General features: G+C 42.4%; 1 protein-coding gene and 1 pseudogene across 5 annotated transcripts in view; both read right to left on the bottom strand.

Moving 5' to 3' along the window:
• The window catches only part of LOC124614045 (juvenile hormone esterase-like), a 496,653-nt gene that overhangs the window by 372,370 nt on the left and 107,737 nt on the right, over positions 1-16,546 (bottom strand). The gene's annotated exons all lie outside the window — the stretch shown is intronic.
• On the bottom strand, positions 13,768-13,885 carry LOC124614212 (annotated as a pseudogene).

Below are 16,546 nucleotides of genomic sequence, written 5' to 3'. Positions count from 1 at the left end.
GACCCGTTTCGTTCCTTCCCTCTCAGAATCGGCACCCATACCTCTAGCTGTCATATGTTTTTCTCTCAAGTAAATGGTTAAAAGTCGGTTTTTAACAGAGTCGGAACTGGAACTTTTGTATGACTACTTACAAGTCGCCATTCCAAACTATTAAGAATACTCCATTCCCCATGCCTACAAACGATCGCATGGGCGCCCTTGCCTCTCAGAGATCGTTTCCTGCAGTCTGGCGCCATTTAGCAAAACCCCCAGTACTTTACGTGTCCAATCTAAGTCTAATCAGTGTACGGTGCAAGCGATAGTACAAGTTGTGGCTCTTACAGAAGGTAAAAATTTCTTCTCTGGCGTGTTGTAGAGAAATCCTCCTAATCGGCGTCGGTGTTTTCAACCAGTGTCAGCGAAAAAAAAAAAAAAAAATGGTTCAAATAGCTCTGAGCACTACGGGACTTAACATCTGAGGTCATCAGTGCCCTAGAACTTAGAACTACTTAAACCTAACTAACCTAAGGACATCACACACATCCATGCCCGAGGCAGGTTTCCAACCTGCGACCATAGCGGTCGCGTGGTTCCAAACTGTACCGCCTAGAACCGCTCGGTACATCATTAAAACTTTTTTTTATTTTTCAATGTAGTCTCCTTGTAGATTAATGTACTTGATCCAACGATGTTCCAGTGCCTTGATCCCTTCTCTAAAATGAGTTTCCTCCAGGTCTGCAAAATAGTTGTCAACTCCGGCTATCAATTCTTCGTTTGACATGAACCTTCCTCCACCAAGAAAAATTTTCAGTTTAGGGAAGAGATGGAAGTCTTACAGAGCCATATCAGGTGAATAAGGCGGGTGTGGCAACATTTCGTACCTTAGTTCGTGTTATTTTGCCATGGTGACGGCACATGTGTGTGGACGCGCATTGTCTTGATGGAAGATGACTTTATTCCTTGCTAAACCTGACCCTTTTTCGCGTAACTTTTGTTGCAGTTTGTCTAGGAGGTTAGCATAGTGTTCTCCTGTAATTTTGTGCCCAGTGGGGAGATAATCTACAAACAGAATCCCCTTCACATCCCAGAACACTGGTGCCATGACCTTTCCCGCCGAAGGAATTGTCTTTGGTTTCTTTGATGGCAGAGAATCAGTATGTTTCCACTGCTTTTGACTGTTGTTTGTCTCGGAGGTATAGTAGTGCACCCAAGTTTCTTCTGCAGTCACAAACCGGTGCAAAATATCTCGTTCGTTTCTCCTAAAACGGGCAAAATATTGTTCCAATATGTCCGTTCTCAAGCGTTTTTGATCCAGCGTCAAGAGTAACGGCACCCTTCTTACGGATAATTTTTTTCATTTCTAATTCTTCTCTTAAAATGTGATACACACTGTCAGACGACATCTGGCAAGTGTGAGCAATTTCACGCACTTTCAATCGGCGATCCTCCGAAACCTTTTGTGCACTTCTGCAACGATTGCTAGAGTAGTGACACATCTTGGCCGACCACTGCGCGGATCATCATCTAAGCTCTCCCGACCAAATTTAAATTCATTTGTCCACTGGGCAACAGTTGAATATGAAGAAGCAAAGTACCCCAGTGAATTCTGGAAATTGGCATGAATGTCCTTTGCTTTCATGCCTTTCTTTACGAAGTACTTAGTCATTGCTCGAATCTCGATTTTTTTTCCATCTTCTAAAATCACTACGCGGGAACAACAACAGAGCCACGTCATTGTCACAGCTCTCTTCCAAGACCAGTGACGTGGCACGTGTTTACCGGCAACAGTCCAATGAATATCAGGTGAGCAACTCGTTGCGCTAGCGCTGATCTCTTGTGGCGACTCCGACAACTTTTCAAACTATCTTCGTATTAAATGTAAGCACCACAGAATGTCTGTAATCTCCCTGAGCATAAATTTCTGTTGTGTAAGGCTGAGTGTGTCCAGCATTAGCACTGATCCATTGCAGAATGTCAACTACACCCTATTCACAATAAAATATTGTCTAAATCTTGCAAAGAAATACTAATAATGATTTATTTTTTTATTTATCCGAGTCCAAAGGACACTAGAATACTATATAATAAAAACTACAATGTAATATTAATTACAGAGAATTTCACGCTTTATGAGTTTAATGTTCGGCAAGCAGAATGGCACGGTTATCCACTGCAAACAACCTAATTTGAGGTATAGCAAACTGGAAAAAACCTGAACAGAACTCCATGCCCACATATGGGGGATACACTTGTGGACTTTATTGATCATTATCACCCACTGCCGACTAGATATACTCAACACTTAAAACATTCGCTGCTCCCAACAGAGCAGACTACGTGCCCCCAACCTTCGTCAGGGATAGTGGATAAATCCTTGATTTCATGAAATATGCGCAGCTCCTCACTTTTTTTATCCAGTTCCTTCCGCCAATCAGCTGCAGGAGCCGAATATAGGCATTTCAAATGGCCGTTTCCTGCTGCCACTAAATGTTCTGCTCTATGCAGTACTGCTTCCCATGGACGTCGATCATCGCAGCCAAGGAGAGGGGGGAACTGTTTCCTCCCCCCTCCCCCCAAATCCCAATATTTTTTCAAAAGTAGTTTTAATTTTTCAAGTCTTAGTTGACAAAAAATGACACCGTTAAACGAAATAGTCAGGCTTAACGAATTACACATACTAAAAGCTCTTTTGCATTAAGAATTAATGATTTTCAGGATTTGTTAGGGTACCAGTAATTCAAATCCACTTGTATTTTTAACTAAAAAGGCAAAATGCAAAGTTTTAATGAATTGTGTCTGTACAGCTAGGAGTCATGATGAGGCGGGCTGGATAGTCACGAATCTGCTTGGTTTTGCAATAAATTTGTAGGACTGTGGCGAGGAGGGAGACGGCTAACAGTTTAACGTCACAACTTCCAGGAAAAAAAGGAGTTCCTTAGAGGTTGTCCGGGGCAGCAGATCCATGTGAATTTCTATTGCGTGAAGAACTTTACTGGCGGGAGTATTTTGAAATCATTGATATGGCTGTCCAAGGGCACAGATATCGAATACTTGACCAACCTGGAACGAAGAAACAGATTTCCATGGGGGAAGTGTAGTTGGAGAAAGAAGGATATGATCTGGTAGCTCCTTACCCGGAAATCCACACCCAATCTTTGAAAACAGAACTTGAGCATTTTCGTGTACGATACAGCGTAAAATGTCTGAAAGACAAAACAGATGTTTTGGTTTGTACGGAAAAAAGAATTTCGAGAATTATTTGCTTATGCTAAAGCTTTGTTTAAGACCTGCGCTTGTGTGCCCAGCTTCAAGCTACGAAGCAGAGTGCAGTTTTACTGCTCTGCGAAGACTGAAGAACTATCTGCATTCAACAATGACACAGAGGAGGCTCAATCACGTAGCAGTTTGCAGGGTGCACGAGTTTCTGTTGGAGCAAACAGACTTAAGAATATTTATATCCAGTTTTGACAACAGGAGAAATGTATTTGTACCACTAGAGTATGAACTTTGTACGATTATTTTACCTTATACTCTTGACATTGTATTTATCGTTTCAGATTTTTTAACTACTTACATTTTTATTCCTATTATTTATAGTTTTAGGTTTGTGTTTTTAAACGTATTTTTAATCTTAGAAAAATAAATTAAATCCTGTATGTAAATACTCCAGTTATTTATATTTCAAATAAAAATCTAGCAGAATTTAATTTGAAAGTCTATTTGATTTGAAATAGTTTCAATGGTTGTTTAGTACATGACAGTCATACACACACTGTCGATAAAATTAAATATTAATATTATATAACTTTTTTTACACTCGGTAATCACAAAATAAGTTTTAATCCAGGCTAAAATTGGCACGGTTTAGGATTTAAAGTGCCATTGCAATATATGGCATCCAGAATGCTCCAAAAAGTTTTCAAGGAGAACTCCCGTTTAGACCCCCTTGAGATCTGTACCCTAGCTATTGTGTCATAGTCTCCCGCCTCCTCCTCCCACGCTGGTGAAGACCCTGCTGCTTCTTGCCAAGAGTTTCAGAAGGTTCTTTCCAACAGATGCTAGCAAAACCTGCCACCCTTGGAAACTCAGAGGCTCTTAAGCCAGTTTCATAGTCCTTGACTGCAACCCTTTTAGAAGGATAAAAATGTCAAAGCAAGTCACCTTCAGCTGTCTAAATTTCCAGTTTTATTTTATTTGTGATACCAGTTTTAGCGTTACATTACGACATCTTCAGGCCTCTTGACCGACTTGTAGGAAGAATCCCACTTACGTAATCGAACAAGAAATGACATACAACCATCATTTGTAAAAGGGTCTGAATCACATTTATTAATTTATATAAGACGTGTTCTTCGTCACATTTATTAATTTATATAAGACGTGTACCCCCCTTGAACCATGGACCTTGCCGTTGGTGGGGAGGCTTGCGTGCCTCAGCGATACAGATGGCCGTACCGTAGGTGCAACCACAACGGAGGGGTATCTGTTGAGAGGCCAGACAAACATGTGGTTCCTGAAGAGGGGCAGCAGCCTTTTCAGTAGTTGCAGGGGCAACAGTCTGGATGATTGACTGATCTGGCCTTGTAACATTAACCAAAACGGCCTTGCTGTGCTGGTACTGCGAACGGCTGAAAGCAAAGGGAAACTACAGCCGTAATTTTTCCCGAGGACATCAGCTTTACTGTATGATTAAATGATAATGGCGTCCTCTTGGGTAAAATATTCCGGAAGTAAAATAGTCCCCCAGTCGGATCTCCGGGCGGGGACTACTCAAAAGGACGTCGTTATCAGGAGAAAGAAAACTGGTGTTCTACGGATCGGAGCGTGGAATGTCAGATCCCTTAATCGGGCAGGTAGGTTAGAAAATTTAAAAAGGGAAATGGATAGGTTAAAGTTAGATATAGTGGGAATTAGTGAAGTTCGGTGGCAGGAGGAACAAGACTTTTGGTCAGGTGATTACAGGGTTACAAATACAAATTCAAATAGGGGTAATACAGGAGTAGGTTTAATAATGAATAAGAAAATAGGAGTGCGCGTTAGCTACTACAAACAGCATAGTGAACGCATTATTGTGCCCAAGATAGACACAAAGCCCATGCCTACTACAGTAGTACAAGTTTATATGCCAACTAGCTCTGCAGATGATGAAGAAATAGATGAAATGTATGACGAGATAAAAGAAATTATTCAGGTGGTGAAGGGAGACGAAAATTTAATAGTCATGGGTGACTGGAATTCGTCAGTAGGAAAAGAGACAGAAGGAAACGTAGTAGGTGAATATGGATTGGGGGGAAGAAATGAAAGAGGAAGCCGCCTTGTAGAATTTTGCACAGAGCATGACTTAATCATAGCTAACACTTGGTTCAAGAATCATAAAAGAAGGTTGTATACCTGGAAGAATCCTGGAGATACTAAGAGGTATCAGATAGATTATATAATGGTAAGACAGAGATTTAGGAACCAGGTTTTAAATTGTAAGACATTTCCAGGGGCAGATGTGGATTCTGACCACAATCTATTGGTTATGAACTGCAGATTGAAAATGAAGAAACTGCAAAAAGGTGGGAATTTAAGGAGATGGGACCTGGATAAACTGAAAGAACCAGAGGTTGTAGAGAGTTTCAGGGAGAGCATAAGGGAACAATTGACAGGAATGGGCGAAAGAAATACAGTAGAAGAAGAATGGGTAGCTCTGAGGGATGAAGTAGTGAAGGCAGCAGACGATCAAGTAGGTAAAAAGACGAGGGCTAATAGAAATCCTTGGGTAACAGAAGAAATATTGAATTTAATTGATGAAAGGAGAAAATATAAAAATGCAGTAAATGAAGCAGGCAAAACGGAATACAAACGTCTCAAAAATGAGATCGACAGGAAGTGCAAAATGGCTAAGCAGGGGTGGCTAGAGGACAAATGTAAGGATGTAGAGGCTTGTCTCACTAGGGGTAAGATAGATACTGCCTACAGGAAAATTAAAGAGACTTTTGGAGAGAAGAGAACCACTTGTATGAATATCAAGAACTCAGATGGCAACCCAGTCCTAAGCAAAGAAGGGAAGGCAGAAAGGTGGAAGGAGTATATAGAGGGTTTATACAAGGGCGATGTGCTTGAGGACAATATTATGGAAATGGAAGAGGATGTAGATGAAGACGAAATGGGAGATAAGATACTGCGTGAAGAGTTTTACAGAGCACTGAAAGACCTGAGTCGAAACAAGGCCCCAGGAGTAGACAACATTCCATTAGATCTACTGATGGCCTTGGGAGAGCCAGTCATGACAAAACTCTACCATCTGGTGAGCATGATGAGACAGGCGAAATACCCTCAGACAATAATTTCAATCCCAAAGAAAGCAGGTGTTGACAGATGTGAAAATTACCGAACTATCAGTTTAATAAGTCACAGTTGCAAAATACTAACGCGAATTCTATACAGACGAATGGGAAAACTGGTAGAAGCGGACCTCGGGGAAGATCAGTTTGGATTCCGTAGAAAGGTTGGAACACGTGAGGAAATACTAACCTTACGACTTATCTTAGAAGAAAGATTAAGAAAAGGCAAACCTACGTTTCTAGCATTTGTAGACTTAGAGAAAGCTTTTGACAATGTTGACTGGAATACTCTCTTTCAAATTCTGAAGGTGGCAGGGGTAAAATACAGGGAGCGAAAGGCTTTTTACAATTTGCACAGAAACCAGATGGCAGTTATAAGAGTCGAGGGGCATGAAAGGGAAGCAGTGGTTGGGAAAGGAGTGAGACAGGGTTGTAGCCTCTCCCCGATGTTATTCAATCTGTATATTGAGCAAGCAGTAAAGGAAACAAAAGAAAAATTCGGAGTAGGTATTAAAATTCATGGAGAAGAAGTAAAAACTTTGAGGTTCGCCGATGACATTGTAATTCTGTCAGAGACAGCAAAGGACTTGGAAGAGCAGTTCAACGGAATGGACAGTGTCTTGAAAGGAGGATATAAGATGAACATCAACAAAAGCAAAACGAGGATAATGGAATGTAATCGAATTAAATCGGGTGATGCTGAGGGAATTAGATTAGGAAATGAGACACTTAAAGTAGTAAAAGAGTTTTGCTATTTAGGGAGTAAAATAACTGATGATGGTCGAAGTAGAGAGGATATAAAATGTAGACTGGCAATGGCAAGGAAATCGTTTCTGAAGAAGAGAAATTTGTTAACGTCGAGTATAGATTTAAATGTCAGGAAGTCGTTTCTGAAAGTATTTGTATGGAGTGTAGCCATGTATGGAAGTGAAACATGGACGATAACTAGTTTGGACAAGAAGAGAATAGAAGCTTTCGAAATGTGGTGCTACAGAAGAATGCTGAAGATAAGGTGGGTAGATCACGTAACTATTGAGGAGGTATTGAATAGGATTGGGGAGAAGAGAAGTTTGTGGCACAACTTGACTGGAAGAAGGGATCGGTTGGTAGGACATGTTTTGAGGCATCAAGGAATCACAAATTTAGCATTGGAGGGCAGCGTGGAGGGTAAAAATCGTAGAGGGAGACCAAGAGATGGATACACTAAGCAGATTCAGAAGGATGTAGGTTGCAGTAGGTACTGGGAGATGAAGAAGCTTGCACAGGATAGAGTAGCATGGAGAGCTGCATCAAACCAGTCTCAGGACTGAAGACCACAACAACAAGAACAACATAAGACGTGTCTTTCTATTCTTACATGTTGAACATCAAACACACCATTTATAGACACACATAATCAGGTAATCTTATTCCTACTATCACCCAATAGATACATATCATTTGTTTTAAAATACGAACGTGGATGTGAATCATTACCTCCTGCGAATTTCTCCTCCGTAACATAATATTCAGTAACGCGAAATCCGAAACTAACAAACGTCCTAAGTGTTCTTTACCACCGACATACATTGCATCAACTGTAACGAAAAACTATTTGCTTTCCCGTCTATAACGATCGTTCTTCGTCACAGTTGATGCACAGTCCGTCAGTGGTAAAGAACACTTCGGACGTTTGCTAGTTATAGATTTCGGTGTAGGGAATATTGTGTTAGAGAGGAGAAATTCAAAAGAAATAATGATTCACATCTACATGCACATTTTAAGAAAAATTAAATGTACCTAATGGATGGTGTTTGGAATAAGATTACCTGGTTATGTGGGTCTATAAATGGAGTGTTTGATGTTCAAACATGCAAGAATAGGAAGACACGTTTTATATACATAACTAAATGTGATACAGACTCGTTTACAGATTGTAAGGATAGTTGAATGTTATTTATTGTTCGATTACATAGGCGGGCTAGTGTGACGTATGAATTGGATTATACTGATCCTTTTCTTGTATCCAATTTGAATTGCTAAAACGTATGGCACAAATAAAATGAAACAGTAACTTTAGTCGGCTGAATGTGTTTTGATTTAACATCTTTATATAAGATGGACTTCCAGAGACTTGTAGAAGGATTGTGGAAAAAGTGTCCCATCATGTCTTGGCGGAACCAAAACGTCGGAAACTGCATCAGTGTTCCACAATAGTGAGCAGGACAAGCACACAGGAGCCGCTAGGAAATTATATATTACAACAGGGGCGGCCTTTCACTATCAGTAATTCTACCATTCGCTGCACAACTATTCTGCTGCGCAGCAGACTCATTTACTGCGACGTCTAAAAGTATGGGTATACAAGCATTAAGTTCGCTTTAATCAGATAAGAACTTAGACGTTCTGGTTTGGGGTCACTCATCAAACCCATGTAATCAGTAGGTGAGATTGCATTACTTCTTCAGACAGTGCCTAAAAAATTGTACAGGGTGACCTAAAAGTTCGTTCACATTTCAAAATTCAGTACTTCGCGGAATAGTGTAGGCATAGATATAAAAATTGACATACGTGTTTGAAATGACGTAGGGATATATTAAAACTAAACAAAGTGCTAAAAATCACCAACAGATGTCTTCAAATGATACAAAAGCAATAATTAGGATAACAATTGATTTTTAGCGAAAACAATGTTCTTCAGAACTAATGCTCAACATGTCGGTCGCCATTCATCAAAAATACCAGTAGTCGAGGGCCGATGTTGTGAACAGCAGTGCACAGCCTGTCAGTGTTTATGGTGAGAAACTGGTGTCGGGTGTTTTCTTTTATCATCCTGATGTCGTTGGACGATTGCGGTAGACTTGCGATTTCAGGTAATCCCACAACCAATTGTTGTGTCCTCGCCAACGGACGCAAACGGAACTGACACCCTGAGGCAATTTCCGACTGGCGCCACGGGCGACGCTTTGAAGTTCGCCTCCACGCACAAGCGCGATCCAATCAGCAACCTCCACACCACCGCCAATGAGATGGACTTCCATGTTGTGATAAGCGAATGCCGCAGGCAGCAGCTGGAAGAGGGGAGGGGGGGGGGGCGGTTCATGTTCGGTGCTGGCGTATAACAGTTCTTGTACGGAGTCCCAGGGTTGCTGTTCGTAGCTGCGGTATGTAGTGGACATCAGCCTCAGAGACCTACTCTACAAATGAAGCTGCCCATAGCTTTCTCATAGGACCAAGTGGTAACTATAGTGATTGATGTTGTATTCAGTAACGCATGCCTTGACAGGCCACTGCTTGGTTGTATCTGTCTGCAAGCTTAACCGACGAGTTGCTGTACAACTTTAGTTTTAAGTATGGCAGCACAATGAAGTGCATGTTTGTGTGTCCTAATTTGTCTGCACTGTCACAGTTCCTCTGTCCACTTCGGAGCACCTATGGTTAATATGACGTTGTAAGGTGTCAGGCAAATCCAACACCTTCCATGAAAACCCTGACATGATAAGCAAATCCAGTAGTATGTCACATAGCTCCGAATAAATCGTGACATTAAATTAACCAAAGTAATACGAGTAACGAGTGAGCAAATGGAATACCACAGACTAACACAAGAATGCCTAAATGCATGTCATACCTTCCCACCGTGAGACAGACGCAGTTCCGAGGGGAGAAACGAGAACAGAAGCCGAGAGCAGAACCGTGTTAAGTTAGAAGGCCCTACGATAAGGGACTGACACCCACGTCGCCAGCTAACCGTTAGGACCACCCCCCAGCCCATGTTAAAAGCTAGAGCCTTTGCGCGAGACTTTTTCGCGCCACTGTTACGTCAGGACCACCCCCCAGCCCATGTCAAAAGCTAGAGCCCTCCAGAAGAACAGTATAGATCTTACGATCACACAAAAAGGGCCACCCCAGCCGCATGTTTTAGCGTGAGACTTTTTCGCGTCTCTGTTACGTCAGGACCACCCCCCAGCCCATGTTAAAAGATAGAGCCCTCCAGAAGAACAGTATAGATCTTACGATAACATTAAAAGGACCACACCAGCTGCAAGTTTTAGCGTGAGACTTTTTCGCGTCTCTGTTACGTTGCAAACTTAAAAAACATTGCTCCACCACGAAAAGTATAACGTTTCTCATTGGATAGACAGAATTTTTGTAGGCGGAGCTTAAGATTAACATTGAGACCCTGATTGGTCAGATGAAAACACAGCCATATAGTTTTTTTAAACCAACTTTGGAAAACTGTAGTCAGGAGAAGTTGGGAGAGAGTTGCTACCGAGACGAAGAGGTGTGTGGAGCTGTGCTACCCGCCGTCCCCTGATGAACACAGACAAGGTAATGAACGCACGCGATGCCGCATAACAGCGCATAAAGCTTCACTCAGAACTGCAGAAGTTTCATCTGTTACACCCCCTTTTTGCGTAATACTAGTGTCGATCGTCAATTAAAGCTCATGTTGTTCACATTTGCCACTTGAAGTAAAAATCTGAAACGCGATGATTTTTCTGTTATATAGTTATTGAGAAGCCACATCAGCTACTGTAATTTACGACAAGTTAGAAAAGTAATTAAAGATAATTGAGGGTCACTGTAGACCATTTTGATAGTTTTCTCTTTTGTGAAACTCAATTTAAACCTAGATTATAGATGTGATATGGCATAGGCCATCCTTCGATCCATTGTAGAACTTGGAAACCCATTCAGGGAATATTCGTTCACATTTTTGTTGAACGCAGTTGGATTTTACCATCCTGTATTAAAACATTTCCTTTTATCAATAGTGCAATTTATAAACGATGTTTTGTGAGCAGAATAAAATTTCCAATGGTAAACTTTACTGCTTTTTCGACGTTATTTTACCAGCTAACTAAAAATAGGAAAGCCTTGAACCCCTTCCACTAAATTTAGTTAGAATTAAGATTCTTTTACAGGGAGTGCAATGGAGCTGACGCTGAAATCATTAAGTATTTGGTTATATCATCGCTAGTCTCACTGAACTCTTCTGAATTCTACATGTATGTGTGGTCTGGCGTCTCCTTACCAGCAACAGGTCCCAGGTTCAAACTAGTCAATTCCCTAAAAAACACGCTCAGAGCGTCGTTGCGTGAAAGTGGTAGGGAGACACGATATAGAACAAACAGACACCACGCAGAATGTTAGAACGTGTGCGAGCTTTCTTACCCAGACGACCATACAAATCATCAATAATCATAGGGATTGGGGTCTGAGTACTTGGCAAGGGGACCCATATGACAGTATGCGGTGGTGAGGGGGGGGGGGGGGGGGCAAACCGGAGAGTATGAAGTATTTTTAATATTCTGGAAGACGAATGGCGACTTTTAAGTAACCATAAAAAAGTACCATTACCTATCCTGTTAAAAACTTGCGTAATACCGGCTTTTAAATAATTTTCTTGAAAGAAAAACACTTTACACTATATTTTTTTCTTTCTCTGAGAACTATGAACTATCAGCCGGCCGCTGTGGCCGAGCGGTTCTAGGCGCTTCAGTCCGGAACCGCGCTGCTGCTACGGTCACAGGTTCGAATCCTGCCTCGGGCATAGATGTGTGTGATGTCCTTAGGTTACTTAGGTTTAAGTAGTTCTAAGTCTAGGGGACTGATGACCTCAGATGTTAAGTCCCATAGTGCTTAGATCCATTTGAACCATTTGAGAACTAGCAAAGTGCGCAAGAGATCTTTCACATATGCAGCAATGTGGGATGGAGCGCCATCCTGCATAAAAGTCGTACCTTCCAGCAGGAAGGCTAGGGATGATCTGACTACCTCTCTCATTACGGCTCATTTTACACACGATTCTCATGCGGCGTCACTGACGTGGTGCTGTCCAGCGCCATCTCTTAGGTCAGTTTTTGTTTTTGCACTCGTTTTCGATTTCAATAAAACCCAATTTCAGGCATGTGTTAAGTTTTATCTCTCCACCTACATTATCTCGCGAATCTCTGCTTTTTCCAGTGTTAACGGGTTTTTGGGTCATCCTGTAGTCTACATCCCTTCGCGCAACCTGGAAAAAAATATGTGACCTGTAGGATGTATGGCCACTCACACTGTCTGCCTGGGCTCTCCAGTCAAAGCTAAAGTTCCGTACAGGGACACGGAGCTTTAGGCGTAGCTACTTGAGCCACTGTCAGCCTGCGCAGACGCCGTAGTTACAGGATGAGTGTCTCAGCTGCTGTGACGTCATCCTCCAAGGCCAGGAGGATCCGCGCCCGGCCCAAACTAGTTTTCGTTTTGTCGTGCTGTCTGCGAAATGTGAGAGCGGCCTACCTCCTTAACTGCATCTGTTTACATCTAGCGATGTGCATCTACTGCAAATCATTTTTGCAGGGAACAAGTAACGAAAACATTATCTAATAGTAAATTTCAACAACATATTAAACCTTAAAGTTACTTCCTTCACCATGAATATCACATATATCATGAGTACCGGTACTGCAATTCAGATGGAACAGCAAAAATAAAAGAAACTTCCTGGCAGATTAAAACTGTGTACCGGATCGAGATTCGAACTCGGGACTTTTGCGGCTATTCCAGGGTACGAGTATTTATCCGGAGCACAGCTTTAATCTGCCAGAAAGTTTAATATCGAAGTACACTCCGCTGCAGGATGAAAATTTCATTATGGAAATATCCCCTAGGCTGTGGCTAAGCTATGTGTCCTCAATATCCATTCTTTCAGGAGTGCTATTCTTGCAAGTTTCGCAGGAAAGCTTCCGTGAAGTTAGGAAGATAGGTGAGGCACTGGCGGAAGTAAAGCTGTGAGGGCGGGTCGTCGGTCCTGCTTCGGTAGCTGTCGGTAGAACACTTGCTCACAGAAAGCAAAGGTCCCGAGTTTTAATCTCGATCCTGCACACAGTTTTAATCTACCAGGAAGTTTTCTATCTGTGCACGCTCCGCCGCAGAGTGAAAATTTCATTCTAAAAAGATAAGACCTTACAAACACCGAGTTGGAGAATTTTTTTTAGCATAAAGACAGTTCTGCTGTTACTGCTACTTCAAAATGTGTTAATTGTGTTCGAAAACAGACATCCGTCCGACAACATTTTTTTACTGGAGAGCCAGGCTTCAGACTTCTAAGAAGCTTTACAGCAAAAATCGTGGACCTCTCACAACACAGTGCAAGTTTACGAAATGTGTGACATCATGGAAGTAATGTTTGTCAATGTCTTATACAATTATGCTAGCAACCTGCAATACGTAATATTTGTAAGGGTTGCACACAAATTCGAATCTAAGACGTGTTAAATACAGTAACCACATAAAAGCACTCCGTCATCAGGCCATATGTGGCCAACTGGACCATCCGACCGCCGTGTCATCCTCAGTAGAGGATGCGGATAGGAGGGGCGTGTGGTCAGCACACCGCTCTCCTGGTCGTTATGATGGTTTTGTTTGACTGGAGCCGCTACTATTCGGTCGATTAGCTCCTCAATTGGCATCACGAGGCTGAGTGCACCCCAAAAAATAGCAACAGCGCGTGGCGGCCCTGATGGTCACCCATCCAAGTGCCGGCCACGCCCGACAGCGCTTAACTTCGGTGATCTGACGGGAACCGGTGTATCCACTGCAGCAAGGCCGTTGCCATAGCAACCACATAGCTACATATAATAATAGTCATAAAAAAGACTTGCACCCAGGCGGACTCGACCCATCCACTGCTTACGGGATGGGTATGTTGCACACCATCAGCTATGCCAATGACGACTCTTGCACGGTCGGCTGTGCACTCAGGTAGCATGGGTGGGATTGTAACGAGCCCATCAATTGATATAAGAGGACCCAAACGACCGTGCCGGCAAGTACGACAGCGGGTAGCGTCACCAGAGCATCCCCCGCACGTGCACTATGTCCAAGCGACAAGTACGACGGCGGCTTGCCCAGCAAGACGTGTTGGAGAGGGGCATCATCGTGGGCTGCGGAAGGCTGGTTGGTCCTATAGTCGTGCTGCACACCACACCACCCATATAGACACCACCACTGTCCCATGTTGGCGGCTAAGGGTACAGCATAGCACAAATGAACGACATGTAGGATCTGGTCATCACACATGCATCACAAAGAGGGTAGAGCTCCGGATTGTCTGATACGCAAGAACATATCCAACGGCAGAGATATAGGGACCATTCGGCGGGGTGTCCTGCCTTCTAATGCATCATCCTGTAAGTGCAAATGCCACTGGCGAGCGGTCGCACGGCCTCCAGCCCGCCGCACCGCGACTTACGACGTCTACACCTACATCTACATCTACGTCTACATGCTTACTCCGCAATTCACATTTAGGTGCCTGGCAGAGGTTTCATCGAGCCATTTCCACTCTCGAATGGCGCGCGGGAAAAAGGAACACCTAAATCTTTCCGTTTGAGCTCTGATTTCTCTCATTTTATTATGATGATCATTTCTCCCTACATAGGTGGGTGTCAACAAAATATTTTCGCATTCGGAAGAGAAAGTTGGTGAGTCAAATTTAGTAAATAGATCTCGCTGCAAAGAAAACCGCCTTTGTTTCAGTGACTGCCACCCCAACTCGCGTATCATATTAGTGACACTCACCCGTATTGCGCGATAACACGAAATGGGCTGCCCTTCTTTTTCTTTTTCGATGTCCTCCGTCAATCACACCTGGTAAGGATCCCACACTGCACAGCAATATTCCAGCAGAGGGCGGACAAGTGTAATGTAGGCTGTCTCTTTAGTAGGTTTGGCGCATCTTCTAAGTGTTCAGCCAACAAAGCGCAGTCTTTGTCTACACTTCCCCACAATATTATCTATGTGGTCTTTTAAATTTAAGTTGCTCGTAATTCCTAGGTATTTAGTCGAATTGACAGCCCTTAGATTTGTGCGATTTATCGTATGCCCAAAATTTATCGGATTTCTTTTAGTACCCATGTTAATGACCACGAACTTTTCTTTGTTTAGTGCGAATTGCCACTTTTCGCACCATACAGAAATTCTCTCTAGATCATTTTGTAATTTGAATTGATCGTCTGATGATTTTACTAGATGGTAAATTACAGCATCATCTGCAAACAATCTAAGCGGGCTGTTCAGATTATCACCTACATCATTTATGTAAATCGGGAACAGCAGAGGGCCTATACACTACCTTGCGGAACGCCAGATATCACTTCTGTTCTACTCACAGCCCGGCAGCGTCGTGCCCGACTCGCTTGGTGTCAGCAACGAGTGTCACGGGAGTTCCGCTTCTGTGTCGGAGGCGACGACCACCGGGGTTCGTGTCTGGAGACTCAGTGGAGAGCACAACCAAGAGCGGTTTGTGGTCTCCCACAACTCGGGCCGCCAGACCGGTGCGATGGTACGGGAAGCGATATCCTACGGTGCCCGTTCACGGTGAGTATTCCTAACGAACTCTGTGACAGCCGCAGGATACCTTCTGCAGGATTATTGGAAAGTTATTTACGAAAGGTACGGAACGAGACCTTTATGGATAAAATACGGGGGGCAGGCATTATATCAACAGCTCCATGAAGCGAGGCGCGATACCAAGGGAATGGAAAGAGTGTATTACAATTCCAGTGTATAAAAAAGGAGATAAGCAAGAATTAGGTAATTACTAGGGAATCACCCTGCTTGATTCCACTTTAAAACTGTTAAAATCGATAATCAGAGACAGAGTTCAGAATCCTGCAGAAATAGCAGAAGAACAGAAACTATTCAGGAAAAACGGGAATACAGTATATGATATTTTCGCTTTAAGGCAATGGAGAAATTCATAGCGTTTAATAACAGAGCCTACCTGTGCTTTGTTGACTTGTGAAAAGCCTTTGATTAGAAAAAAGGATATAATTCAAACGTTAATCGCAAGAGAATAACAATAGCTTCAGTGAAAATCGTAGAAGATATATATAAAAGTAATAAATCGACAATTAAAAAACAGAGAATTCACAGATGCAATTATGCCGGATAAAGAAATTATCTTGTCTAAGCACACCCCTGTTCAGCTTAATAATTGACACATCATTCATGATGTAAGAAAGAAACCAGGCTGTAAAATGGGAAATAAACCGGAAAATTATATCTCTTAGGCTGATAATACTGTACTGATAGTAAAGAATGAGGATAATTTACACCCATTTCATAAAACAGCTAAGCAATAAAACATGGAAAATCTCCTCTAAAAAAACTATAGTATGGTAATATCAAATGCTCCTGAACGATGTAAACTAGAAGTAGGTGGTCTGTAAATTGAACAAGTGATGATCTTTAACTGCCTAAGGACTGTTATC

Source organism: Schistocerca americana, chromosome 4 (assembly GCF_021461395.2).
Source record: "Schistocerca americana isolate TAMUIC-IGC-003095 chromosome 4, iqSchAmer2.1, whole genome shotgun sequence".
NCBI lineage: Eukaryota > Metazoa > Arthropoda > Insecta > Orthoptera > Acrididae > Schistocerca > Schistocerca americana.
This window is presented reverse-complemented; position numbering and strand designations above follow the sequence as displayed.